Here is a 7095-nt window from a genome sequence, read left to right on the forward strand (position 1 = left end):
GCACGCGGAGGCTACGGCACACGGGGGGCCATGGCACACCGGGGGGCCACGGTACGCAGGGGCCACGGTACGCGGGGGCCACAGCACGCGGGGGCCACGGCACACAGAGGCCACAGCACACAGGAGCCACGGCACGCGGGGGCTACGGCACACGGGGGGGGCCATGGCACACAGGGGCCACAGCACACAGGGGCCACAGCACACAGGGGCCATGGCACACGGGGGGCCACGACACACGGGGGGGGCCACGGCACGCGGGGAGGGGTGTCACGGTACGCAGGGGCCACGGCACGCAGGGACCACGGCACGTGGGGGCCACGGCACACGGGGGGCTACAGACCTTCCTCCCTTCTGTGGTTACATTTTAGGAAGAAAGAGCCTCTCTGTCTCCACTATTTTATTCTTCCCCATAAAATCTCCCAAGCATACATACTGCATATATACATGTATATGTGCACACATGCATGGATGTATGTACTTGGAGGCAACAGCTCATGCATGGAGGTGTGGGGGTCAGAGGATAACTTTTATTGTTTTTTGTCTGAAATAGCGGTTCTGCCTTGGGCCTCCAGAGTTTTGTGCAGATGGTGCAGACTGCTTGATCAAGTAGATCAAGGGTTCTTATCATGTCCTCTCCGTTTAGACTGAGCTTGAAGAGGAAACCAAGGATCACAGGTTGGCTGTTCCTTGAGGTCCAGGCTGACCTCACCCGCTGGGCTTATGCTTGTTTGCTTTGTCTGAGCACAGTTCTTGCAAGAGAGTCAGCTCAGAGCTTCCTTACAGGGCAAGAAGTCCCCACTTCCAGCCTGGTGTGGTGGCCCAGGCCTGTGAACCTAGTGCTCAGAAAGTGAGGCAGGAGGAGCAGGAGTTCAAGGCTGCCCTTGATCACACAGTGAGTTTAAAGCAAGCCTGGGCTACGTGAACCGTGTCAAAGCACAAGCAAAGGAAAAAGGGCTGGGAGTGCAGCTCAGCGGTAGCACGGGAGCCCGAGGTCAAATTTCCCAGTACCACAAAACACAAACAAAACAAAAACCTCTTAGCATTTTCTGTTAGATTCTCTAATCAAATATACATGCATGTCTGTATATGTCTGTGTAATATCTATTTTTAATTCCTAAGGGATCATGATAACTTATGCATGAGTTCATGGAACTCAAGTTTAAATGATCTAACTTTCTACATTAACTAAAAGGGGAAAAAAAGAACACAGAGCAACCTATAAAAAAATTCAAGTTATTCTTTTTTGAAACAGGGTTTTATGTAGCTTAGGCTGGCCTCACATTTATGACGTAGTGGAGGAGGATACCTTGAACTTCTGATCCTCCTTCTTCTACCTCCTAAGTCCTGTGCCACCACACCCTGCTTCATGTATGTAGTGCTGTGGGATTCATACATGACATGGAAGGGTTCCACCCTGAGTCAGGTCTTCAGCTCTCTAGAGTCTGGAGTGTCTTATCGGCATCTTTAGGGTTGGGTTACATTGCCCTCAGCTGAATAATTTGTACTGGAAATCTACTAGCGTAGGAAACATCAGTCAATTCTTGGGTGTTCGTGTGTAAACGCAAGTGCAGGTGAGCACCCGTGTCAGCAGAGGCCACGGGTCACCGCAGGTGCTGCTCCTCGGAAGTCATCTACTTATTGAGACAAGACCCTTCACAGGGACTCGTGGCTCATGGATTAGACTAGACTGGCTGGCTGTAGATCCCCAGGGCTGGCCGGAGCGCCCCAGGGCTGCTCCTGTCTCAACAGCTCCTGTGCAGGGATTACACGCACACCCCACCACACCTAGCTGTTTGTTTGGTGCTGGGAACTGAACTCAGGTCCTCATTCTTTTGCAGCAAGCACTTTACTGAGCAGACTCCAACTCCATAGCCCAGACTGGCCTCAACTTCACGGCAATTCTGTCCGCACCTTTGCCTTAGTCCAAGCTACTCTTAAACATGTGGTCACAAATGGTGGTTTTGTCACCCGAGGCCTCTGAGAAGCTGGCACAACAGACATGACTTAGATCTCTCAAAATGTTGGCACATCTCTCACCTAAACTAGCCAGTTTCGATGACTTTCTGTGGCCAAACCTGAATGTGGGCGGTGCCATCCCATAGGCGGGACCTGGCCTGAATAGAAAGGAGGAAGCCAGTTGAGGACCAGCATCCACGTCCCTGCCTGCAGGAATGGGAACAGTTGCCCCATGCTCCTCCTCCTCAGGCAACGCTTCTCTCTGCCATGTTGGATGGCACCCTCAAGCCATGAACCCTTCCTCATGGTGCTCTGGTCAGGCATCTTGTCATAGAGAAACAACCAGGACAGAGTCTGAGTGGCTTTTCTCAGGGTTACTAGGTATTGAGGAAGAGCGGCTTGGCGCAGGTCAAACCCAGACGAGCTGGCCAACTTAGGCTCCGTATCCAGGGGAGTGGACTTATTCCATGCCCAGTGAGAAGCTCATCCTTCAGAAAGGAGTTTTAGCAAAGGGCACCGCAGGACGTAAGTGTTAGGAATATTTCCTAACCGAGCCTCTCCGCTGACACAAAATAATCCCAATCAAGCCAAATCAGACCAGATTAAAAATGATCTAGGTTTAATTAGACACCTGCATTCCTGGGTGGCCCCGAGGGGAACTGGAAGTTGCCAATGTGACCACCAAAGAGGAAGAGAGAAAACCACAGGTTTATTTTCTGGGGAGCCGTATAAATAACCTGTGGGAATGGTCTTGACCTTTCCTGGGGAGAGGTCAAGGTTCGAGGGGCACAGGGGAGGGGCCTCCAAAAATGAAGGCCGAGTCTGGGAGTACAGTTGGAGCCGAATGCAACCTCCAAGCTTCAGAGTCGGAGGAGCCTAGGAGAAGGGGAGCAAGGAAGGCCTGTGCTGTGCATCGAGAACATGGGGCTCCTCCTGGTCTCACTGCTCCCTGTAGTCACAGCCACTCCCTGTAGTCTGGAGCGCTGTGGCCGGTGAGAAGTGCTCTCTGGGCTCTGTCCCTGGTTGACTTTCTGCAAATGAAAACCGCTAGAGTTGCAGAAACAGTGGCTGAGATCCACTCGGTCCTGGCAGAAAATTTAGAATTGTGAGCAATTGCAGGAAGCAGAAGAAGAATGCGGTGGTCAGCACCGAGGCTGTGGGCTGAGGATGTGCAGCCAGCGTGGGGTGAGTGGATGGGGGTGGGGCCTGAGCCGTCCAGTCTCCCTCGTCTGCCTCAGTCAGCCTTGAGAACCAGCACTGAGGAGGCCAGGAAGACGCCTCAGAATCCTAGTCAGCTTTCTGTGTCTGTAACAAAATATCTGAGCTGGGATAACTTATAAAAACAGGGGCTTGTTGTGTAGCAAATGCCTTGGAACCGAAAAGCTCCTCTCAGGAGGGAGGACGGGGCCTTCTGAGAATTAAGTAAACAAGTTCCCAAGTTCAAGGAAGATAAAAAGAATTTCACTAGATCCCTCCCCAATGATATGGAAGCCCAAGCTCTGGACAGAAGAGCTACCAGGCTGAGGCTCTCCCATCTAACTCCTCAGGCAGTGAGCTCCTGCCTTCCAGCTCTCACCGGTCACCACTCATGCTGGAGTTTAGTGATATTAAGTGGTTGTTAAGTGACCCCTCCCACCTGTACTCCTGTGTGTAACCCCAGTGTGCCATTGCTCACCACATAGACTGTGGTGCGTTCATCGCTTTGGTCTGTTGTGGGCCTTGGTCTTCGTTGCTTTTCTGTTGCTGTGATAAACACCATGACCCGTGCGCAGTGGAGGCAAAAGTCTTTAATGCCAGCACTCTAGAGGCAGAGGGAGGGGGATCCCTATGAGTTCGAGGCCAGTCTGGTCTACTGGAGTACCAGGACAGCCAAGGCTACACAGAGAAACCCAGTCTCGAAAAACAAAACAAAACAAACAACAACAACCCACCGTACTGGCTGGTTGTGTGTCAGCTTGTCACAAGCTGGAGTCATCAGAGAGGAAGAGTCTCAGCTGAGGAAATGCCTCCCTGAGATCCAGCTGTAAGGCATTTTCTCAATTAGTGATCCATGGGGAGGCCCAGCCCACCGCGGTTGATGCCATTCCTGGGCTGGTGTGGCAGGAACAGAGGAGAAAGACTGTGGAACAAGGCACGCCACCGTGTGTGGCAAAGCAGCAATGGCAGCTATGCCTTTTAGACTCCCCAGCCTCTGAACTGTAGAAAACAAACATCTGCTTGCTTCACCACCTGGGAACTAAGGTCTCATTAATACCAGACTGAGCCTGCGAGGGCCGTTCTTGTTCAAATACCGGACTGAGCCTGCGAGGGCCGTTCTTGTTCAAATACCGGACTGAGCCTGCGAGGGCCGTTCTTGTTCAAATACCGGACTGAGCCTGCGAGGGCCGTTCTTGTTCAAATACCGGACTGAGCCTGTGAGGGGCATTCTCTTTCAAACCACCACGGTCTCTACGGAACGAGTAGACATTTGTGCCTTTCTCTGCAGGAACAGCATTGCTCAACAGTCAGCAAAGAGCAGGAGATTGCATGTACAAAATCTGGCAGTCGTGTTGCATGCTGGGAATCCTGGCTCTGGGGAGGTGGAGACAGGCATGCTCCTGAGGCTCACACGGCAGCTAGTCTACTCGCTGAGGGCTAGCAGGTGAGAGACCCTGCTTATAAAACAGAACAAGATGGATGCTATGCTGAGGAGCAAGGATGACCTCAGGCCCATACCCACATGATACATACATACACATGCATGCACACACATGTATACACACACTCACACATACACACATGTGTACATACATGTACATGCATACATATATGCACACACACATACACATTGGGAGAGGGAAGCAAATGTTTCCCTTTTGAGAAAAACTTTTAAAGCAGGGCTAGTCCATGATACATGGGGTCACCACTTCTGACTCCCCCCAAAGATTTGTCTGATTGACTGAGTACAGCTGTTTACCTGATTTTCATAATTGGTTACTTGTCTGTTTCTGGCTTCTCTGAGTTGTTTCTAGGGTTGGGGACTATTGATAGACTGGGAGGTTCCTGGGGATTTCTAGATTTCTGCACAAAGGGAATTGCCAGTCCAGCGGCGTGTCCTCGTCTGTGGCTGTCATGTCAACCCCGGGAACACAGACACAAAGGACGGTGTGTTCTGGCTTCTCTGCACAGGACTAGACAAGTGAAGTGTATCAGATACAGCCTTGGTTGCTTGAGATTTGATTAAATGAGACCATTTCACGGAAAGGGCTCTCAGAGACATCAGTATTCAGCTGGTGACATTCTAGTGTCTGGGACTATTGGGTTAACCCTTGGAATCCCAGAGACAGGACAAGTTGGATATTTATAATTATGAGTCAGGCTGTCTCATGCGACACGAAAAATAAAATGTTAAAGTCAAATGTTTGCCCGCAGGTCTTAGGGCAACAGCTTTGGTGGAATTTGCTCTCCCTGCTCTCTCTCTGTTTCAGCGTGTGAGACACTGGGGATCCAGTCCAAGGAGCCTGGCAAGCCAATTTTCCCTGCCTTTGAACTCATATCGTTAGCTGTAAAGCAGGTGCGGTGTCTGGACTGAAGGCTTAACAGAGGAAAATTTGTCAGCAAATGTTTATTTGCTTTCAAAGCCTCGGTCTTTCATCTTGGGTCTTTCTCCATCTTTGATGCCTCGGTCTTTGAACCTTGCGTCTCTTTCCGGGGGAGCGTTTTGTAGTTGACTCAGGAGCCCCAACACCAGATGTTTCTTTATGAGGAGACGGTTGATCCTTAGTACCCCGCATCGACGTCTTTCAAATAGTTTCTGATTTGGCAAAAGAGACAGCAGGTCATTCAAATATCTTACATACGGGTCAGGAACATTTACCCTCCATGTGATCCTGCATTCTCTCTGTGCACACACGTGGGCTCAGAGGACAGCTCGTATGTGCCGGTTTTCTCCTACCCCTGTGTGTGCCTGCATCCCTGTGTGAGCCTCCATCCCTGTGTGTGCCTGCCTCCCTGTGTGTGCCTGCATCCCTGTGTGTGCCTCCACCCCTGTGTGAGCCTGTATCCCTGTGTGCCTCCACCCCTGTGTGTGCCTCCACCCCTGTGTGAGCCTCCATCCCTGTGTGTGCCTGCCTCCCTGTGTGCCTCCATCCCCATGTATACCTCCATCCCTGTATCCTGTACCTCTGTGTGCCTCTATCTTCATGTGTGTCTGTATTCGTGTCTCAGGGATGCAGTATTGGTTCAGGAGAATTCTGGGAAGAGGAAAGAGTCAGTCTGCAGTTGTCACCCAGACGCAGAGGAAGCAAGATGTGATTGCCTCACTGATGAAGATACCAAGCCATGTGACTAACATAGACAAGAACAATGGGCTAATTTAAGATGAAAGAATTAATTAATAAGAAGCCTGAGCTACTAGGCCAACCAGTTTATGATTAATGTAGACCTCTGTGTGTTTCTTTGGGACTGAACAGTTGTGGGACCAGGCAGGTCAGAAATCTCAGTCAACAAAAGTCTTTTTAAAATTGTGTGTGTGTGTGTGTGTGTGTGTGTGTGTGTGTGTGTGTGGTATATGTGAGGTCAGAGGCATCAGATCTTCCTGGAGTTGGAGCTAGAGGTGTCCATGAGTCACCTGATATGGGTTCTAGCAACCGAACTCAGGACCTTTGGAAGAGTAGTGCAGTTAAGTTAGCCATCTATCTGGCTCCCCAAGGGGCTCTTTAAGTTAGTACATTTTCATGGTGAGCCATATCACAAATGAAGTCAACCATGTCTTAGAAAACCTGCCTCATGTGGTACCTGTAATGACCAAAGGCAGGTATTGTAAATAGGATTCTAGCCTTCCGGTCTATTATAGACCAATGGCATGACCTTGGTTAGAGTCCTGACTGTGTTTGCACTTCAAGCTCCCTCCCCCTGTGTAAAGCGTGGTGTGGTGTGTGGCCTGTTGCCAAGCTGACAGGATCCCTGCATACAGAAAGAGCAGCACCGGAGAGACAAAGATGCCGCACCATTATCAGCACTTCCAGTGTATCCTGGCCGAGAGCCTGGCGCGTCACACTTCTGCAGCAGCTATGCAAGGCGTTCTCTGCCCAAACCATTCTGTATTGACAGCACATTTTGCTGTTGGCAGAGATGGGAAGAACCTGGCCAGCTGTCTTT

Source organism: Microtus ochrogaster, chromosome 5 (assembly GCF_000317375.1).
Source record: "Microtus ochrogaster isolate Prairie Vole_2 chromosome 5, MicOch1.0, whole genome shotgun sequence".
Lineage (NCBI taxonomy): Eukaryota > Metazoa > Chordata > Mammalia > Rodentia > Cricetidae > Microtus > Microtus ochrogaster.